Source organism: Lygodium microphyllum, chromosome 1 (assembly GCF_053477565.2).
Source record: "Lygodium microphyllum isolate KBCC chromosome 1, Lygodium_microphyllum_v1.1.10, whole genome shotgun sequence".
In the NCBI taxonomy this organism is placed as follows: domain Eukaryota; kingdom Viridiplantae; phylum Streptophyta; class Polypodiopsida; order Schizaeales; family Lygodiaceae; genus Lygodium; species Lygodium microphyllum.
The window spans coordinates 1,546,603-1,569,644 of NC_141135.1; the positions used below are offsets into that span (position 1 = coordinate 1,546,603).

General features: G+C 39.0%; 2 pseudogenes; both read left to right on the forward strand.

The window, feature by feature from the left end:
- The first annotated feature begins 3,808 nt into the window (after positions 1-3,808).
- Positions 3,809-5,512, forward strand: LOC148040769 (uncharacterized; annotated as a pseudogene).
- Positions 5,513-8,677: 3,165 nt separating this feature from the next.
- Positions 8,678-9,532, forward strand: LOC148040770 (uncharacterized; annotated as a pseudogene).
- Positions 9,533-23,042: the final 13,510 nt, after the last annotated feature.

The window sequence follows — 23,042 nt, forward strand, 5'->3', positions numbered from 1 at the left end:
TTGATCACGTATTAGAGCATCTTGTTGTCTTGCCTTAGCAAGCCATTCTTTATTTCCATCTTTCCCTTTCTTCCTAGTTTGCATGTAGTATATACATAGAAAATATTCATTTGGTGCATTTGATAAACCAAACATACACTTTAATGTTTTTAAATCACCTACAAGATACTATTCAACTTGATAGTCCCCAAACCACTCGATGTGTAAAATTACTCCATTATTTTGCTATTGAATAACACTGGGTATATTAGTGAGTTTTAAAAAAAAATTAAGTACTTCATGGTCCTCCTTTGGTACTTCAAATGTTGCAAGCCACCATATTTCATTCTCTGATTGTACACTGAAGTATAAAGGATGGTTTTCATCGATGTTGGGTCCAATGCCCAATTCTTGCCCCTTAATAATCTCACTCTCATCAAGTTTGAGAACAAAATTAAGATTGCCTCTACATTCTTCATAGACAATACAAATGTAGCTTTTTTGGAACCTTAATTTAATATGTTTGTATTTTCCAGGTGCGTTGGCTCACCAATTAGTTCTAAAACTTTCTCATTTAGTTGTTTTCGATCCTTCTTCATGTGAAATGGTTTTGACAGAGATATTACTCACTTAGTCAGGGTTTCTCTCACCTCTCTCTCTCTCTAAAAAGAGATTCCAAAATAATAGTAGAATAAGATACCTATTACGATCAAGAAAATCTCATATTTGTATTTTCAATAGATTTCATATATTATTTTATTCTCAAAATATAGGATAAGGTCACTTTTTCTCAAAATCCTCATAACTAAAAAAATACAATTCTATTTCCTCTAAAAACAAAGTCAATCATTAATATATGACTCTTTCATGCCCTCATGGCTTTTCAACATGAAAATATATTAGAATCATTCTCATTCTTACTTCTTACAAGGGTGAAAGTTTAAAAATGATATAAAATGACGTACATATCATATTTTAAGATTATTTTTTACCTAGGAACACCTTTTTAACTTGAGAGTTTCCTTGTAAATTTTTATCATTTTTAGACAAGTATATGCCTATTTTTTAGCATTTCTTCATTCCCTCTCAAAGCTCTAGTTTTGTCCAAAATTTTGTGTACTCTTCTCCTTCCCTCTAGAATATGGTTTATTGCATATGAATTCTTCTGAAGCAACACTTAGTATTATCTACAACACTCTCTACCCTGCTACAAGCAATCTTATGAGTGGTTTTGATAGCATTTGCTAAAATCAAATAATCTCTATCTACAACACTCTTTACCTTGCTACAAGAAATCTCCCTCTTTAGTACTATGCTATAAGATATCTTCCTCTTCAATACTCTATACTATAAGGAATCAAGTGATAATGGAGGTATCTTTTTTTTTTAAATCTCTGTGATGTTATTATTCTTCATAGTTGTTGTTTAATCGTTAAGTGTCGATTCATAGAGAGAGGGGGAGAGAGAGAGAGAGAGAGAGAGAGAGAGAGAGGAAAAGAGGAAGAAGGAAGAGGAAAAAGAGAGGACTGTGTGAGATGAACTAAGAAAATAAGTGATAGAGTGACAGAGAATAAATTAGGGTAGAAGATAAGATGATGTTATTGTTCTCCACTAGCCAAGCTTCTGTATAAATGTGTTTAAATATCTTTGATCAATTCTTCCTGATGGGGAGAGAGAGAGAGAATATATTTTGGATAGATTAGAAGATAAGATTGGATGCTGATTAGAGGTCAATTAAAAGCTAAGATTATAAGCAGATTAGGGGTTGCTATCATGACTGAAATAAAGAGAAAGAGATAAGATCCAACTAGGTAAAAGAACATTGATATAGTGAATCAAAGGGGTGTAATTGTGTGATTTGAATGTTAATCCAAGTTAAAATTGGCATAGATTTTTCTTTACAGGATGCGTACAAGACGCACCAAGAGAAAGAGAAATATTCACTTTCAATTGGAGGATGAATATGCACCAATGTTCAAAAGAATTATAGAAAGGGATGATGCAATAAGATACATGATGCAACAAGAAAGAAATGTAGGGAAAAAAGACATGGATCTTTGGGTTGATGGGTGCATTTATCCACCCGATCCACTCACTCAAAGGCCACCACAATTTAAAGGGCTTACATCATTTGTAAAGTTTTTTTGTGAAGGCAATTAAGGATTGTGTGGATACACATGCAGACTTGTTACACAAGGATTAGCAGGGGTTCATCAAGCCTTGACAAATATGCAAACACGATTACAAGAGAATATGCAGTCTTTTATGAAAAATGATAGATTATTGTTGGCAGAGAAGGATATGGAGAACTAGAGCCTACAACAAGCAATGTATATCATTGAAGATGCTATGTAGGCTACACACTTGCAAAATATGGAGTTACAGTCTAAAGTTATGGAATTGGAGAAGGAGAATTGAAACATAAAGAGGAAGCACATAAAAACTTTGGAGATTGGATCCACTTTAAAAACCAAAGAAGCACGTCGGTGCATATGCTCAATCTGCTACAATGAGAAATATGTTTCCTCATGCAGAGAATGATACTATTGCCAAAGTCCTAAGCAAGGATATGGTCAAAACTCCATTGAAAACTCATAAATTTAGGGACATTGTAGATGGTGTCACACGTGAACATCTTAGGGATGTGAGCAACTTGTTTACTACTATAGATGCTCAGAGATTATGTGACAAGGTGGGAATGAGTTTTGAGTCATATAGTATGCTCTATCAACAATTGAATACATGATTTAAGAAAATCTTCAAAATAATTGAGTAATGCCTCTGCCAAAACCATTTCACATGAAGAAGGTTCGAAAACAACTAAATGAGAAAGTTCTAGAACTAATTGGTATGGTTCCAAAGAAGTTGCATTTGTATTGAATGCATCCAATAACTTTGTATTGGATATATGTAGGGTTTAGATTGCTATGGTCAAGTTCTATAATATGTCTATGGAGGAATGTAGAGGCAAGCTTAAGTTTGTCCTTAAACTTGATGAGAGTGAGATTATTAAGGGGCAAAAACTTGAACGTGTGAGTATAACACTTATGAATCAAGCATTGGATCCTAACATTGGTGAAAACCATTATTGATACTTCAATGTGCAATCAAAGAATAAAATATGGTGGCTTACAACATTTGAAGTACCAAAGGAGAACCATGAAGTACTTAAAGTTTATTTAAACCTCACTAATATACCCCGTGTTATTCAACAACAAAATAATGGAGCAATTTCACACATCGAGGGGTTTGGGGACTATCAAGTTGAATGGCATCTTGCAGGTGATTTAAAAACATTGAAGTGTATGTTTAGTTTATCAAATGCAGCGAATGCAAAATTTCCATGTATATACTACATGCAAAACTAGGAAGAAAGGGAAAGATGGAAAGAAAGAATGGCTTGCCAAGGCAGGACAACAAGATGCTCCAACACATTATCAAAAAGTTATGAGAAATGGAATGCTAGTTCCAGTGGATCTAAATTGCTGCCCTATTTCGGAAATACCACTAACAAGGGTTCACTTTTGCACATTGCATTGCTTCGTTAGAATAATTGAGAAGCTAGTATATGAATATATATGCTTTGCATACAAGATGTAGCCTGTGTCAAAAGCTTACACTAGATTTTCAGAGAGAAGGAGGATGCCAAAGTAGGTATAACAAAGAGGGAAAGAAAAAAACAAAGGGAGAGAGAAAAAAGCAACAACTTTCTGTGATCGGGGAGTCTACCATCGAAGAACAAGGAGGAGGCTTTCAACCTGCTTTTGATTACTGTTGAAGGGAGCGTGTTTTGTAGAGGCTGATCATCTACGGCAGCTGACTGCTAGTCATGACAGGAGGTGTTTTTCGAGAGGAAGGCTGACATAGCTAGAGACTTGAAGAAGATTCGTGGATGTTTATTGAGGCACTAAGGTACGTCTTGGAATCAGGGGATGTTTTTTTTCTGAATCTCAAAAGGGGGTTTGCCTGAGATAAGGGGATCGGGTTTGTGTTCCTAGGGCTGTGCTTGGCGGCTACTGTGTAGAAGGATCTTCTCACCAGGGTGGACCAAGCCCACGTGGAAGCAGTAGCTCGAGTTCTTGAGCAGGTGGCTATCCTCAGGCAGAACGTTGCCGACTTTCTTTGGGGAGCAAGGAGATAATTACTTCCAACATTGAGAATGATGGCTTAGGATACCCTGGTGCAGTTGTGTGGGAGCCTTCGCTCAACTACCAAGACCCATGGACCGCCTATTGCTTCAAGTGTTTCAAGCAAGCTCTAATGGTTATCTCTCACCTAGCCGCCGCGCCATCGATCCTACGAGTGTAGTGAGCTTACCTTGATGCCAATGTGAGTAGCCTCCTCTCTTGTGCACCTCGGTAGCTCCACGATTCTCGATGCTAGCTCAAGCATCCTCAAGCCTCCTCCATCTCCAAGCTCCATCCTCCATAGCCGTGCATGTAAGAGAAGAGAAGAGAAGAGAAGAGAAGAAGAGAAGAGAAGAAGAGAAGAGGAGATGGTGAAGAGCTTCACCCTCTTAATCCCTCACTCCCACACACTCACTCCCTCACTTTCTCACACTCCCTCTCTCAAGAGCACACACAAGCAAGAAGGAGAGAAGAAGAGAGGAAGAAGAGAACTCCTTTTGCCACACATCCAAAAGAAAGAGTTTCCATTCACTTTTTGAACTTTATATACAAACCCTAAAATCCCATGGGCGCCTATCCCCTTTTTTACATGACCGGCCATTGTGGCAAGGCCCTTTTTCCATTTCCCTCTTCTATCCTTATGCCTCTAGCCTATGCCCATCTAATATTTTACAATTGGAATAGGAGGGAGCCTGGCACTCTTTTACAAGAGTTTTCCAAGTTTTTTTGAGACATCTTTCATTTAAAATCGCGCCTTTAGTCTCGGCTTAGCCTTTAGAGGTCGCCTACGCGTCTTTGCTCTTCTTTCACGCTTTTTTCACTTTTTTCTTCATTTTCCGCCATTTTTCGCCATCTCGACTTGGGGTTAACAAGTTGCTGCACTTAGCATAGTAGGAGATTTTATGTTCAATCAAGATGCACATAGCGATTTTCTTGGTGCTATTCTAAATACTGGAATCTCTCAAAAAAAAAACTAGTGACATTCTTGTCCAAGGTGACATTGGTGCACAAGTGATTATTGTTCTTGATCTAGCTAATTACCTTGTTTCTTCTATTACTCAAGTTTGTAGAACTCGAGTTATTTGTAAAGTGGTTCCATTGGCAGATATCCAAATTCAACCTCCCAGGTGAGAGGGAGCAAAATGGTTCAGATCATAAAATCTATTGAAGCGTCTCTTAGAGTGGATGCACTAGCAAGTGCTGGTTTTAAGATATCTTGGTCTAAGCTAGTTGACCTAATCAGTGCTAGGGATGTCCATGTAAATTGAAAGGAAGTCACCAAAAGTAGCCATATGGTAAAAACAGGAGATATTATCTCACTAAACCAAAAAGGCAGGTTACAAATTGGACAGATCACAACAACTCGGAAGGGAAAATATGCCATGGAGCTTCTCCGCTATCTGTAATCATAAACAAGTACACCTGTCGTGGTTATAGAAACAACCTAATCGTTGCTTATTTCAAAGAAGACCAGCTTCTTGGGATTTTGCTAATACCAAGATATTCTCATATGCAGATGCTAAACGGCACAGAATTGTAAAGTTTTTGGAGGGCTGCATAATTTCTGATAAGATTCAAAGACTCTTGCTTTGACAAGATCAGTTATTTGCCTTTTCCTGTGGGTTTATTGTTAAGACTGTGGGTCCATGGATCCATCCTTTGGTTGATGTTGCTGAAAGGACAATGTTGAAATTTCTGTCTGTAGTTAACCAGATTTATACTGTAGGTACCTATGTTAAAGAAAGGATTCTATACTCAGCTAAAAGCTCTCTTTTGGTCCTGTTGTCGCTGCATAGACGAGGTCTTGTTGGGAGCTTGGCAGATCTATTGCTACTCACAAATCCTCTCATCTTACTTATTCGTATGATTGATATTCTATTCTAAAATTAGTCAAGGTCCGCTATGGTCGCGACTTTTCTTTCGAAAACCCTTCGACGCCATTTGTGAAGAAGAGGAGAAAGTGTATGGAGGGCGAAGAGGAGTCGTCGTCACAAAGAGGAGCCGCCGAATCCATCCTTGGGCCTTTACGGTGAGTGCATTGTTCCTTCTTGCTTTGTTTTTATTTTTTCTCTTTTTCTTTTACTTATTTTTGTTAAAAATCATGTGTATTGAGAGAGGGAGAGGAAATGAGAGAGTGAGAGAAAGAGAGAAAAGGAAAGAATGAACGAGAGAGAGAGAGGGAGAAAACATTAAACGTAATAGGGAAAGAGAAAAAGAGAGGGAGAGGGAGAGGGAGAGGGAGAAGGAGAAGAAGGGAGGAAGGGAGAGAGAGAGAGAGGGAGGGAGAGGTTGTTGTTATTGTTGTTGTTGTTGTTGTTGTTTTATTTCTTCTTTTCTTTTTTTCTTGTTTGTTGTTGTTGTGGTAGTCGTAGTAGTAGTAATGGTAGTGGTAGTGGTAGTGGTAGTGGTAGCAGTAGCGGTAGTTGTTGTTTAATTTCTAATTTTCTTGTTTGTTGTTATTGTGATAGTTGTAGTAGTAGTAGTGGCAGTGGTTGTGTTAGTGATAGTAGTAGTAGTTGTTGTTTAATTTCTTCTCTTCTTGTTTGTTGTTGTTGTGGTAGTCATAGTCATGGTCGAAGTCATCATAGTCGTGATTTTAGTAGTATTACTAGTAGTAGTAATAGTAGTTTTCTTGTTTATTATTGTTGTAGTACTAGAAGTTTTTTTTCATTTCTTGTTTATTGTTGTTTAGTTTTCTTGTTTGTTGTTGTTGTAGTAGCAGTTTTTTCTTCTTTTCTTGTTTGTTGTTATTATAGTAGTAGTAGTAGTAGTTGTTGTTGTTTTTTTTTTCCTTCTTCTTTTCTTATTTATTGTAGTGGTAGTGGTTTGTTGTTGTCGTAGTCGTAGTCATAGTCATAGTCGTAGTCGTAGTAGTAGTATTAGTAGTAGTAGTAGTGGTGGTGGTGGTGGTTTTCTTATTTGTTATTGTTGTTGTACTAGTAGTGTTTTTTCTTTTCTTATATATTGTTGTTTAGTTTACTAGTAGTTATTTTTCTTTTCTTCTTTATTTTTGTTTAGTTTTCTTGTTTGTTGTTATTGTAGTAGTGGTAGTAGTAGTAGTTTTTTCTTCTTTTCTTGTTTGTTGTTGTTGTTTTTTTTTTTCTTCTTCTATTCTTGTTTATTGTAGTGATAGTGGTATTGGTAGTGGTAGTGGTAGTAGTAGAGAGAGAGATTTGCTGTGGTAGTCATAGCCGGAGTCGTAGTAGTCGTACTCATGATTATAGTAGTAGTAATAGTAGTTTTCTTGTTTGTTGTTGTAGTAGTAGTAGTAGTTTTTTTTTTCCTTGTTTATTGTTGTTTAGTTTTCTTGTTTGTTGTTGTTGTTGTAGCAGCAATAGTTTTTTCTTCTTTTCTTATTTGTTGTTATTGTAGTAGTAGTTGTTGTTGTTGTTTTTTTTTTTCTTCATCTTCTTCTTCTTTTCTTGTTTATTGTAGTGGTAGTGGTAGTAGTAGTGGTTTATTGTTGTGGTAGTCATAGTCGTTGTCATCGTAGTCATGGTTGTAGTAGTAGTAGTGGCTTTCTTTCTTGTTTTTGTTGTTATAATAGTGGTAGTAGTAGTAGTAGTTTTTTCTTCTTTTCTTGTTTTTTATTGTAGTAGTAGTTGTTGTTGTTGTTTTTTTTTTCTTCTTCTTCTTCTTCTTCTTTTATTGTTTATTGTAGTGGTAGTGGTAGTTGTAGAGAGAGATATATATTTCGTTAAAGGAAATTGGTAGTACAAAGAGAGAGATGTTTTTTTAAAGGAAATGAGAGAGGGAGAGGAAGAGAAAAATGAAGAAGGAACGAGAGAGAGGGAATAAACATACAACATAATAAAGAAAGAGAAAAAGAGAGAGAGATGGAACAAGAGAAGAGAATGAATGGATAAAAAACAAAGAGAGAGTGGTGGCGAGGTCCGGTGCAATACCACGAGACGGTAAACATTCCGACATATGTTAATTTGTGGGTGGGTGGGTGGAGACTTTACATACATTGATTTTGCTGAGTTACAAGAGAAAAAATCCATTCTCAAATAATTTAAGAAAGAAAAAAAGAATGATAACAAAAACAAATTGTTTGTTATAACATAGACAAAATGAAAAACGATAAAGATCGTGATATTTAAGATCACGAGGCATATCGTAATCAGTGTGTCCCATGTCCTTGTTCTCAATGTAAGTTGGCAATTAGACAAAAACGTTGATTGTCTGTAGAACACGTACGATGCTTCAGCGAGTTTCAATCTGAGATCATTGATTACGTGATCTCAAATTTTGAGCAAACGGTAAGAAAAGTGTATATCAATCATGCATTGTATTCGCAAGCTAATTGAATACCATATACAAAAACATTGGGTGTAGCTGGCAAATTTTCTATCCAGGGAGGTGATGTCTCGTCCTAAGGAGGAGTGCACCCTTTGCGGCCAGTTAGAAGAGTTCGTGGGCGTGCGATGGATGGAATGCCTGAGCCAATCCACTAGTTGGAAGGTACTACCCAATCTATACCGTCAATACCAGAGGAGACAGGCAACCTTCCAAACTTACCTACAATCTTGGAGCCTGAGATGGAGGTAATGATCGATGCATTGATGCCCATGGATGTCGAGACTTTAGATCCACTTAGAGAGAAAGCATCCATATCATTATATGATGGATATCGAGTTTCTCACTTGAAAACACTGATTGCACTCATAAGTGTGTAGGAAAAATACGAGTGGAGCAATGTGAGTGTGACTGAGTTGTTCAGGTACCTTGTACGTACGCTTCGTTGATTTCTTTTCGGAATATCATTAAAAATATTTGTGTTTTTTCAATGCATTTTATGATTTTTTTTCAAGTTATTGAAGTATCATATATTACCACTTACAAATATCATGCCTAAGTCTCGTGATGATACATGACATGTTTTACGAAAGCTTGGCATGGACTACAACAGCATCCATGCATTTATCAATGATTGCATATTGTTTCGAGGAGAATATGAGACTATGGAGACATGTCCAAAGTGTGGTGCTCGCAGGTATCGATAGGACTTGCAAGGGAAAACCATCTCTCAAAAATTTCTTAGACACTTTTCACTTATCCCCCGCATAAACCACATGTTTCATACATCCGCCATGGTGAGCTTGGCAATGTGGCATGCTCAGAATAGTTCCACAAATCGAGTTCAATGAATATCAATGGATTCACACACATGGAACCACATTGACTCTACATTCCTAGGCTTTGCCGGAGAGCCAAGAAATCTTCGACTCGGTCTTGCTATGGATGGCGTAAATCCATTCGGTCTGCCCTCAACTTCTTACAGTGTGTGGCCTATAGTCCTTGTTGACTACAATATCCCTCCATGGCTTTCTACGAAGACAGGACATCTCATCCTTAGCTTACTCATTCCTGGTCGCTACAAAGTAAAAAATATGGACGTGTATCTTCTTCCATCAGTCCAATGAGCTTAAGATTTTGTGGGAGGAGGGGGTCACCGTGCAAGATATGAACAAGCGCGATGGTCGATGGTCCGCCTATATTCAAGCCATTCTCATGTGGACAATGCATGACTTTCCGGGATTCGGAGAGTGCTCAGGTAAGTAGGCTTCCATTATCGTTGGTAATATCTATCATAGCTTGTTCAAGTTTGTATTCACTGGATAGAGATGTTGGGACAGGTTTGGTTACCTTAGGTTATCATGCATGTCCATTGTGCGGGTCACAGTTAGACTCCCGAAGATCACGAACCATGAAGAAGATGGTATATCAAGGACACGCTTGCCAGAGGGTCATAAACTCAGGGAAGGTTTTCTTGGATGACCTCCAGTACATATGAATGCCCAAAGCTAGTACGAGCTAAAAATGGTCCACACAGAATCACATCCAAATGAAATGCGAGAGTTCCTAGTTTTCTATGAGTTGCCATATTGGACGCACTTACAAATCAACCACTTATTGGATCCCATGCATATTTCAAGAACATGGGAAGCTTGCTATGGAACCACATCACAGGAAAGAGAGACACTATAGGGGCACGAATGGATTTGAAGGAGGTAGGCAAGATGAAGGCACTTTGGCCACAGTCGAGTGGTGATGGTCGCTTGCAGCTACCTCATGCTCCTTGGGTTTTGTCCACTAAAAAAGAGCACATTGTGAAGCAAATAGTCAAGTCTATCCGCACTCTAACGGATATGATGTGTTCTCTCAGGTTTGCATTTTCTAAAGACGACCAATTATCAGGGCTAAAATCCCATGATTGGCATAAGATATATCAGGTTTATACTACGAATGGATTGTAAGTGGCCTGCGTATTTTGCTATTTAGAGTATAGTTGTTGTTCATAATGCTTTCTCGTTTGTGGTAGTTTGTACTACCGATCACGATCATAGGATGTCTTACTCTAGAAATAGGCAGGGCGATTTACAGATTGTTGACTTTAGTACAATGGATCTCACAGAAGGAGATTAAGATGTCCTCTATTGAATCCGTGAGGTGGGGAGCAGTGGAGACAGTCTGTCTCTTTGAGAAATACCTACCTACCAACATGCTCACGATACAAATCCACCTTCTTGTGCATCCTGTAGATGAAGTGGAGATTGTGGACCTGTTCATACACTATGGATGTTCTTCTTGGATAGCTTCATGAAAATCTTGAAAGGCTTTGTGTGACAAAGAGCTCGGCCAGAAGGTAGAATGGTTGAAGGTTGGTTGGTGCTTGAGGCACTAGTGCATATTTCACAATGGCTATCAACGGTGGATTCAGACAACAGTATGCTATGGTCACTGAAGGATGATGATAGATTGACCGAATATGTGGTGGTTGAAAATAGGGTAGAAAAAAGAATGGATGCTGAGTCATCCCTATATCTAATCGTTCAAAACCAATATATGGTAATATTACCGACATGGAGATAGCAGATGACAATCCAACAATTAATGATGATGTGTATGATGATACCATAATGGATGATATGCATGATATAGTACAAGATGAACCTCGCGAGGATGTTCAAGGAAACAAAGAAGAAGACAATAATGTGATTGTCGATGATATTGATGAAGTTATTGAGCAATATAGCAACACATCTGATAGTGGGATAGACTTATTTGTTTCGTTACCTCTTGGTAACATAGACCTAGAAGTAGATAGTTTAGCAAGGGCTGATCTCATTGAAGATGAGATGGATCATTCAATGTAACATACTTAATTTTCTTATTGATTCAATGTGTATTCCTAATTCAATGGTTTTTATCATGCGCACACGTGCATACTCAAGAATCAATAGTCAAGTTTAAAGCTAAATTGAAATTTCCATAATAAAAAGGAAGTATCTTTTATCATCTTCAAGTACGTAGAGAAATTACGAGATACATATTGCAATGCTTGCTACTAATTGTAAGGTTTCTGTCACTTGCCACTAATTACTTATATCAGGCTTGTCAACTGGAGGAATTGCCATTCATTAGAGAGCAATGAAAAAGTAATTATTAACTCTATTTTTTTAATTCAATGATTCAATGTGTATTCTTAATTCTATGGTTTTTATCATGCACACACGTGCATGCTCAAGAATCAATTTCAGGTGGTTAAATAATTATTAACTTTAGTTTTTTAATTATATGAATTGCCAATTTTAGGTGGTTAAATAATTGTGCGTCTGCTAGCGCGTCTATATTAGCATCTATTTGTGCAGATATATAGAAGTAAAATTCGCGTCTATTTATATGCACGTTTACACACACTTATAGACACTGTGATAGACGCGCCCGACTTTGCGCGTCTAACATGCACGTCTATGCCTCGTTTCTGTTGTAGTGTTGTCAATAGGTTCCACGTGGAAATGACGTCCGCGCAACCACGCTGCACTATACATTTCGTACTGTATATTGAAACACTCAATTAGTTTTTTCATATAAAATATAGATACGACAAACCCTAAACATGTCATCACCTTTGGACTGCATCTCCTTGAGAATCCCCACTCCTCGGTTGAGACCTCCACCCCTTCGTGAGATGCTGCAGTCAAAGCTCCATGCAACCATCACGTTGACATAAACCGCGGCATCTCCTCCATGCCCTCGGGATATCAAATTGGTCGATGGCGCGTACTACATCAAAATTCAGATTGCACTTCCTCTCGATCTTTCCTAGCTTGTTGGTACCCAGCAAGCCACGTCTCCATAGAGGCATGGTGCAACATACAAAAGTGACTCACTTTCTCCTATACAAAAAATAGCCTTTGCATATATACCTGCTCGCATTGTTGAGGTAGTACTAATGTGTCATTCTTGTTTTGGTGAAATTTTGTAGAGTCAATGATTACAAAACCACTTGGATGATGTCTGATTGTGCAATGCTCACCATTTGTTACCACTTCTTTAAACCACTTCACATCTAGTACATATATAAAGAATCGTCTGAAGTCAAGCTTCAGAATGTCTTGGATCAAGCCACAATAACCTTGCATGGTACCATTGGCATCCTCGAAGTGAGCAAGGACACCACAATCTTGGGTATTTCTCTTTTCATCTATACGTTGAGTTTGAAGATGTTTACCCTCACACCAAAGTGCATTGAATAATGTGCACTAGTAGTAAAAGATAAAAGATCAAACATGTCAATTATTTATATAAAATAAAACTTATAGAAATAAATTAATTGATAGTATATCTCACCTTTGATAAGCAACCTCGTGTGTATTCCCACTCTTCTTGAGATATATTAATTTCCTCCTCTTTTTCCATTCTCTCCATTTCCTCATGTAACCAATCTATATCAATATGACGTGGGAGCGCATTTAGATGATCTGTAAATGAGACATTACGTCCATATCTAGTGCGAAATTCTTGTCTTTCGCTTTTTCTTCTTGCCCTTGCTTCATTATATAGTGTCACCCATTTGCTCATTACATCACTATTGAGCACACAAAAACTATTTAACTTATGAAGTTCTTCTTTTGTTAGCACTTTACTCATTCCTTTTCCTTGAGGTACTATAGAGGTCATCCTCAAGTCTTCATCATAGAGGGATCCACTTTAGCAAGATATTCCGAGATATAAACAAGGGATGATTGCACTAACCAACCCTCAGCCATGATTCCCTCAGGCTGTGCTTTTTGCCTTACAAAATCTTTCAAGGTTTTCATGAAGTGCTCAAGAAAAAACATCCATCTTACATGAACTGCCCCACAAAGTGCGATCTCATCAATCAAATGTACGAGTAAATGTAATTGAGTAGTTAAAATGGATCGAGGAAAATTTTCCTCCACCAAACAAACCACCTCAACACATAATACTCGAGCATCTTGAAATGTGTTTGGATCAATTTCCTTCGAGCTCACGTATCTGCCAAGATGCATGATGTGCTTGTTTATTTTTGTGTAGAAATTCAAAGATATATAATGAAAAAATGCAATGTATACATACCTCACAAGCTCTCCCATCTTGTAAATGATATCACGTACATCTTTGGATACACAATGGGATATGCTAGTAGAAAGTACGAACTGAATGTAAACAATATTCATAGATCAAATGATTAGTTGAGGAAAAAGTCATCATACCCCAAAGTTTACACATAGTTACTCCACTAATTACTATATTCATGGTTAGAGATACCCTTACTTGAATAATTTTGTGCCAATCGTGGGACTTCAAACTAGATAGTTGCTCCATACCTCTTTTCTTTTTCTTTATGAAGGCTCCCTTGAGACATCTCATACATCTTGTGGGTGTTCGAAAGTTATCTATTTGTTCCTTCACTATTTTTTCCTCGTTCTTTGAAAACATCCAAGGTGCATGGGGTAGCTCAATCTTTCCTCTGGGTCCAATGTGTGGCCAGGCTCGTCTCATGTGACCAATGTTACATAAATCCTCCCTTACATTAACTGAATCACGAGCCCCTATCAAGTGATCCCATAATGTAGATACAACATTTTTGAATATGTACATGGGGTCCAACAGGTGATTGATCTTGAGTTCAGTCCAGTACGGAAGACAAAAAAACATAGAGAACCTAACAAACAAACAATGTATTATGTAAACAAATCATCATGCTAAATACTTTAAAGTCAATCGAGAGAAATGCACTTCTTACCAACTCATGCCGAGTGGAGGGTGGCTGTCGGCATTAATCCATCTCTCCTTCCAATCTTGAATGCTTAGAGATTGTGGAGTCATTCCATTAGTAGGGAGAACATATTTGGGATGGTCAATAGGAAGAAATCGATGACGATTGTCATAGATAACCTTCTTTAAACGTGTCGGCCTAGAGGAAATTGGAGAGAGACTGCAAATATGACATGCATGAGAGCGGAGTTTTGATGCCAATAAGTGCTTAAAAATAGCTAAAATTTACGAATATCAAGGGAAAAATATTCAACGTTGAAGGCGGCGGCTCGATCTAGGACGATTTTAAGCGTCAAAGTGCTTTAAAGGCGGTCGAGCGACACTTGTTGATTTTTGATAATTTTTCAAACTACCGTGCGGGTTATCAGGAGTTTTCGACCCATGCGGGATGTCAAGTTGGACGCCCAGGATTTTTCAAAGCTCGAATCGGAGCCAGGACGGAGAAATGACCAAAAAATGATCAAGATATGAAAAGGTAGACACTTGGGAGACCAAAATTGGACATGCCTTTTGAGTTTGGAAACTTTTATGCACCTTATGAAGCAAAAAACGTGGAGAGAGAATGAGGGATGAAGGAAAAACGTGGAGCAACATGGCGGCCATTTTTTGCGCCCTCTCATGATGGAGATGGAGTATGCAGGCTGAAAGCAACCCATACAATCGATCATGGGGCTGATCTTCCCTCTCTTGGCTGGTCTTATCGCCTGTCTTCACCCGTCAAATGATGGCCTCTATGGAAATCTCTGATTTCAGTCTTTCTCTCTCCTCTCCTCTCTCTCTCTCCTCTAAGGGCAAATTCATGTGGTGAAGAAGAAGAAGAAGAATGGATGACGGATGCTTGTCCAATGAAGACCGGATTGTTGCGTGGTTCAAAAGGAATGAAGATTGCTGATTGTGGACTGTCATGAGCATTAACGGCTGCTGGAAATCAGTCCCGAGACAAGGCAAATGAAAACCCGCAACCCGCAAAGAACGGTAATTTCATTTTTACAAAGGAAATTGATGTTTTATGCAATTTGCTTCATGAATACTTGTTCCCATGGGATGATTATGCATTATGATATTGCTTGCTATGAGTTTGATCATTTTTTGCTCAGAAAATCAGAAAATCATAAGTGTTATAATTGAAATTAATGGTGTAAAATTGGGTGTTTTTGAGATATAAATGAAAAATATAATAAGACACACCAACTAAATTTGTGTTTTGCTGAAAATGAACCTAAGGGCCATAGCCCACAACTCATTTTGTATTTTCAGTTATTTAATATTGAAAAAAATACAAGAAAAATAGGAAAAATGGATAAAAATAAGGGAAAAATGGATTTTGAGTGTCGAAAATTAAGGAAAAATAAGATTCATGTTTGTGTATGTATGGGGGATCTGAAGTATGAGGTTTAGCCTCATTTCAATCCTACCTTTATGTTTTAGTGAGTTTTTATTGCTTTTCATACAACAAAAACATGGAAAATGAACCCTAAACCGATCAATAATGCACAACCTAAACGGGTGAGGGGGTAGAGTGTATAAAAGCTGTTTAAATATTGAATGAAATGATCAAAAGCTTGCTAGTTTTTATGCATACCATTTAGGTTGGTCGATAATTTAAAAATTAAGAACCTAGTAGCACGAGGGTTTCTCGGTGCTAGGTTCATGCAATGCCGCATACGAGCGATAGTCAAAATTATTGAAAGAAATGTTTTCCACATGTGCACAAATACTGATTTTCTTAATTATTTGAGCACGTGGGCATTCACAATTTGCATGAAGTATAAAATGATAAAAGGTATCAGATAATACCTCCTGGATGCATGGCAATTGCTTTCTAGAGGAACACGACCCGCGTTGAGTGAGAGACAGGATATCCCAAGCTATAGGCCAGGCGTTGGGTCCTAAGGGAAAGAAAGTGAGGAAAATGGTACATTCCTGGATACAATCAATTGGTACCTTGAGTGGAACTATGTGCGATATAGTGTTATATATGTTTAGCGACGCATCGAGGGGCCAATCCCCAAGGTGTAGGAGAGTCGCAGTGGGGTAGCGGCAGTTAGTCGTGGGAGGACCTCCTATGTTTGTACTTTATGCTATTTGGCAATGTGTTGTGACTCCCTCTGAGGAGTGTTAATTGGGTTAGAGTTGGACTACGAGACGTGATACAAACGCAAGATGTTTAGGAAGGCAATGTATGTGTCATCCACGCTCTTGGCCGCGAGGCCGTGGGGTTGTTGAGCGCATGATAGAGGTTCGGCTAGTGCATGAGCCAATGCCGGCCCATTTTAGGTCCCATCACTGGTGCATCTGCCCCGGGAGCCGCCTATAAGTGGCGGTTTTCGAATCTAGGGTTTCAAGGGACCCTAAATTATCCATAAAATGGGGTTTGTTCAAGGATGGAAATACTTGGCTTTTCCCATACAAAACTTACTAATGGACTTAGTTAGTTATGTAGAGCATGAGTCCTCTGCAGAAGATAATTTATGTGATGAAAAGAGTAGGCCATTAGTGGTTTACCCATTCTCTAATACGATGGCATGGGCCAAGGTTCGCCTTGGTGTGGTCTCTATCCAAGAGAAATCATGTTTAACCATCCATCAACCTAGAGGGCATGAAACAAGCATGTTGGAAACTAGGGCAGTTATGACATCAGCAGGTCATCATGCTAAAGTCATGATGCCATGGGAAAGTGCAGATGTACGATGGAATATTCTTGTGGTTGAAACATCCCATGTAATGGGCTACCATGACGACATAGTTGGCATCACAAGGATGTTAGAAGCCCTAGCTGTCAAGGGAAAACCGTTGCTTAAAAGGCATGGTTCCCAAGTTTTAAGAAGTGGTAATGATAAATCGGCTGTAGATAAGGACCAAAAGCTCTTATATAAACCCGTTATGGACTTTCCTTTTAAAGGGAAAGGTATGGAAGACCCTCTAAGAGAGAATCAAAAGGACATATTGAAATTTATAGGACTCCCTAGACCACTCAATGAGTTGGCAGAAAGGGATGTCAATGAGGATATTAACCCCCCTACACCGAAAAGGGTGGGGATGGAAGAGGTTAAAGATCCTAAGAGGCTGGACCCAGATCATGATGAATATGAAGATTTTAATGACCTGGTGTTGATCCCAAAAGGGAGGACTAAATGTCCTCCTCTTTATAGGGATCTCCCAGTGTTTTATGGGTTGCCATATGAGGATCCAATGATTCATTTAAGAGAATATGACCTAACTTGCATTGCAAGTGGGTTCAATGATATACATCGGATGCTTGTATTCCCAAGTACCCTAAAGGGAGAGGCAAGAAAATGGTATTGGAGCCTCCCAAGAGGATCAATCAGATCATTCGAGGAGTCTTGTGATAGATTTCTAGATGAGTATGAAAAACAACTCCCTATGATTCAGGTTTTAGGGCAGCTTATGCAGTTTAGACACGAGTCTTATCTTTCTGCTAAAGAGTATGCTAGAGCCTTTGATAGTACTCTTAGGCTTTGGCCAAGAAGAGCCATTGCATTAGCAGATGATGTGCTATGTGAGCTCTTTCTGAATGGCTTAGAGATTAATACGCAAATCTAAGTGGGACTGCGGAATCCTAAGTCGTTAAGGGAAGCAAAAATGCATGCCATCGATTATGAGGGTCATATTCAGAAATGTTGGGAAAACTTTTGGAGTTTTCCACGCTCAATACAGGTGCATCCCAGCTTCCAATCATTTCTGCAAGGAGATAGCTCACTTGTTGATACCAAGGCAGCCTATGAGGGAAACCTTGGTGGCCAAAATCTCAAAGCAGAAAATGGCCATCCTATGAGTAGTAATGACATGCCTCTCAGTGAACAAGTGGCAAGCCATGTGAGTCCCAGTAGGGCTTGCAACACTTCCACGAGAGATAGTTGTGATGGAAATATGCATCACACAAATGGGCCTATGAGTGTTGATAAGAATTCTATGTGTGGTTCTAATTTTGTTGCTAGTAAGGCTCTTGAGAGACCTTTGGTGTTGGAATCATGCTTCCGGGTGGATGTTGTTCCCTCCAGTGAAAGCATGGTTCTTATGGAAGAAAATTTGCAGTATGGACGTAAACAAGTAAAGACTTCTTTTGTAAAGAGGATGAAAAATGCTAAAAGTCCACATGTGCTTCATAAAGTTCATAAGGATGTGAGACCATTTGGCCATAGGGATAAGTTTGCATTGAGTTTGTTAGACCAGTGCAGCAAATTGAGGGAGTGCAAGAATATTAAGGGAAATGTGAGATGGGTTTGGAGACCCAAAATCTCCAAAAGTGTGGTAGGAATGTCGGATGCAAGGCCAAGGATCCCATCTGGATATATTCTGTTGAACCCCCAAGAGGATAAGACTGGATATACATCTGACAATATACACTGCCTTGGGATACACCCATGTGATGTGCCTAGGCTTGAAGCTCTACCTAGTTTGGGTCGCAGCACTGATTTATGTGAAAATCCAAATAGGGGAGGTTTGATTGAGTATAAAGCTATGATTATTTCTACCAAAGGAGCCACTCAGCTGCTTGAACGACCAGTTTATTCAGAGGACAATAAATGTGGAACATGCAAGCCCACTGAGGCCATTCATTCAGCTCATAATGCCCAAGAAGGGATCGGTCTTATTGATGAGTTATTTGTGGAAAGGCTTGGACTTGTAGCTCTACAAAACCCGAAGATTTAAAAAAAAAACCATACAAGATCAAGCTTTTAGCTAACTCACATGAGTAGCATGGGGCTAGTTGACCTATGATGTGCTATCCTTGGCACCCTGGGTACTTTGATAGGGTGTGATGTATATGCTAATGATATCAGTATTATGTGGACTAAAATGACCTATCTATTTTTAAGCGAGGAAGGCTAGCTGCTTTGGATATTACGTCTAGATTTCGTAAGGCCAAGAGGGCCAATCGTCTGTTTAGTATAGGTGCGGTTAATGGTTTCTTGTTTTAGTTCTGTGCTAGACAGGTTCGAAGAAGAGCTTGGAAGGAGCCTTTCGTTGCGTGGAAGCTTCTTGTGGACATATCCAGGTGATATCTCTCCTTTACAAGTACCGTGTTTTTATGCTATATGTGTCTGTGTACTTGTAGGGGATTTTCTTTTCTTGTTGGGGACCGGCGTCCAAGGCATGAAGTCCCAGGTTTAGGTTAAGTATGTTTGAGGGAGGTCTGAGTAGTTGTTGCCTCCTGTAAAGACATTGTCAAGCATCAAAAGATCGATTTTAGATGGAATTCCTAGTGACCCTGTTCTGCTAGCCTACTAGGCAGCGGTTCCAGGAGTTCTTGTTAGTTGTGAGGCCATTAGAGAAGCCTGCCAGAAGGAAAAAATGAGGATAAAGGAAACGAAACCCTAAATATCCCAAAAGACAATAAATATATACGAAGGCGTGTAAAAAGAGGTTCTAACCCCTATAAAATTTGAAGAATAAAAGAAAGGAAAATTTATAAGCAGTTGATCATTGCCTTGCGAAGGCTTGGTAGGTTCTTGGGGACGAGTCAGACCCGGGGCTGATGCCTTGTCTTCCTAGGGGTGGCGTCTTGCTGGAAAAGAAGAAAGTAAGGAAGGTTGGAGCGAAAATAAAAGTGAGCGTGAGAAAAGGATTAAGTGTCGCCTTGCGAGGGCTTGGTAGGTTCTTGGGTACCGAGACAGGTCCTGAGGCCGATGTCCTGTTCTCCTTGGGTCACTACGCTCAGCTCCCTCCTTTTTACATACCCACGTATGTCAATAGAATAAAATCTTAAAAGAAGAAATGTGTTATAAGAAAATACTTCTTGATCAAGCTGTAGGAGTCCTCGCCTAGTAGGGGTTCTGGGTTGTGTTGTCCTTAGTTAGGTAGGTAGTTCAAACCACCACTTAGGGCGACCTCTTTGATAGTTCTTTTTAGTTTGGCCGTGTTGGAGCGGTTGGTTAGTGACTAGCTTCGGACCTTTTATCAGATTATGCTAGGCCTACTCCTTGTGGATGTCATGCCTTGGATTTGTCAGGGGGTAGGGTGAGCATTGTGCTGTGTTTAATATGTATCTATTTTGTATCAGCTTGATGCTTCTTTGGTTGTTTTTGTGCAGATCTATTGTGGGATTCAACGGGCTGAGTTGCCCTATCCTGTGGACGCCAATGAGAGCGGAGTTTTGATGCCGAGAAGTGCTTAAAAATAGCTAAAAATTACGAATATCAAGGGAAAAATATTCAACGTCGAAGGCGGCGGCTCGATCTAGGACGATTTTAAGCGTCAAAGTGCTTTAAAGGCACCCAAGCGACACTTATTGATTTTTGATAATTTTTCAGACTACCGTGCGGGTTGTCAGGAGTTGCTGGCCAATGCAGATATCAAGCCGGATGCCCAAGATTTTTCAAAGCTTGAATTGGAGCCACGACGGGGAAATGACCACAACATGGTCAAGATATGAAAAGGTGGACACTTGGGAGGCCAAAATTGGACATGCCTTTTGAGTTTGGACCCCCCCTCTAAAATTTTATGCACCTTATGAAGCAAAAAACGTGGAGAGAGAATGAGGGATGAAGGAAAAACGTGGAGCAACATGGCGGCCATTTTTTGCGCCCTCTCATGATGGAGATGGAGTATGCAGGCTGAAAGCAACCCATACAATCGATCATGGGGCTGATCTTCCCTCTCTTGGCTGGTCTTATCGCCTGTCTTCGCCCGTCAAATGATGGCCTCAATGGAAATCTCTAATTTCATTCTTTCTCTCTCCTCTCTCTCTCTCTCTCTCCTCTAAGGGCAGATTCATATGGTGAAGAAGAAGAAGAAGAATGGATGACGGATGCTTGTCCAATGAAGACCGGATTGTTGCGTGGTTCAAGAGGAATGAAGATTGCTGATTGTGGACTGTCATAAGCATTAATGGCTGCTGGAAATCAGTCCCGAGACATGGCAAATAAAAACCCGCAAAGAACGGTAATTTCATTTTTACAAGGGAAATTGATGTTTTATGCAATTTACTTCATGAATACTTGTTCCCATGGGATGATTATGCATTATGATGTTGCTTGCTATGAGTTTGATCAGTTTATGCTCAGAAAATCAGAAGTGTTATGATTGAAAATAATGGTGTAAAATCTGTAAAACACGCGAAATATGGGAAATGAGGTGTTTTTGAGATATAAATGAAAAATATAATAAGACACACCAACTAAATTTGTGGTTTTTCTGAAAATGAACCTAAGGGCCACAGCCCACAACTCATTTTGTATTTTCAGTTATTTAATATTGAAAAAAATACAAGAAAAATAGGAAAAATGGATAAAAATAAGGGAAAAATAGATTTTGAGTGTCGAAAATTAAGGAAAAATAAGATTCATGTTTGTGTATGTATGGGGGATCTGAAGTATGAGGTTTAGCCTCATTTCAATCCTACCTTTATGTTTTAGTGAGTTTTTATTGCTTTTCATACAACAAAAACATGGAAAATGAACCCTAAACCGATCAATAATGCACAACCTAAACGGGTGAGGGGGTAGAGTGTATAAAAGCTGTTTAAATATTGAATGAAATGATCAAAAGCTTGCTAGTTTTTATGCATACCATTTAGGTTGGTCGATAATTTAAAAATTAAGAACCTAGTAGCATGAGGGTTTCTCGGTGCTAGGTTCATGCAATGCCGCATACGAGCGATAGTCAAAATTATTGAAAGAAATATTTTCCACATGTGCACAAATACTGATTTTCTTAATTATTTGAGCACGTGGGCATTCACAATTTGCATGAAGTATAAAATGATAAAAGGTATCAGATAATACCTCCTGGATGCATGGCAATTGCTTTCTAGAGGAACACGACCCACGTTGAGTGAGAGACAGGATATCCCAAGCTATAGGCCAGGCGTTGGGTCCTAAGGGAAAGAAAGTGAGGAAAATGGTACATTCCTGGATACGATCAATTGGTACCTTGAGTGGAACTATGTGCGATATAGTGTTATATATGTTTAGCGACGCATCGAGGGGCCAATCCCCAAGGTGTAGGAGAGTTACAGTGAGGTAGTGGCAGTCAGCCGTGGGAGGACCTCCTATGTTTGTACTTCATGCTATTTGGCAATGTGTTGGGACTCCCTCTGAGGAGTGTTAATTGGGTTAGAGGTGGACTACGAGACGTGATACAAATGCAAGATGTTTAGGAAGGTAATGTATGTGTCATCCACGCTCCTGGCCGCGAGGCCATGGGGTTGTTGAGCGCATGATAGAGGTCCGGCTAGTGCATGAGCCACTGCCGGCCCATTTTAGGTCCCATCAATGCATGATATCTTGACGTGGTTAAACCTGAAAAAACAAGTGAATTAATAAAATGCAATTGATTCAAGTCTTGAATTTCAAATATAGAGTTATATACATGTACTTGAACACTCTCCGTATCCTGGAAAGTCGTGCATGGTCCATAACAACATGGTCTTCAATGTGAAATCTCTAGAGGATGCAGATGCACTTGTATCTTGCACCTCAATACCTTCCCATAACATTTCTAACTCTTCAATCAAAGGCTCAAAGTAAATGTCCATGTTTTTTACCTTGTGCTTTCCAGGAATCAAAAGGGACAACATTACATATCCCTTTTTAATTGCCATGGATGGAGGAATATTATAGTTCACCAATACCACTGGCCATACAATGTATGATGTGCTTTTGATGCCAAATGGATTGATTCCATCCATATCTAAAACAAATCTCAAATTTCTTGGCTCTTCTTTGAAAACAGGCCACAAATTATCTATATGTTGCCATGCCGGTGTGTCTGTAGGGATCCTCCATTTTCAATCACTTGAACGATGACTAGCATGTCATGACATGAGCTTTCCAATAGACTTACACTTGAACATAAGTTTTATACGTGGAACAATCAGAAAAT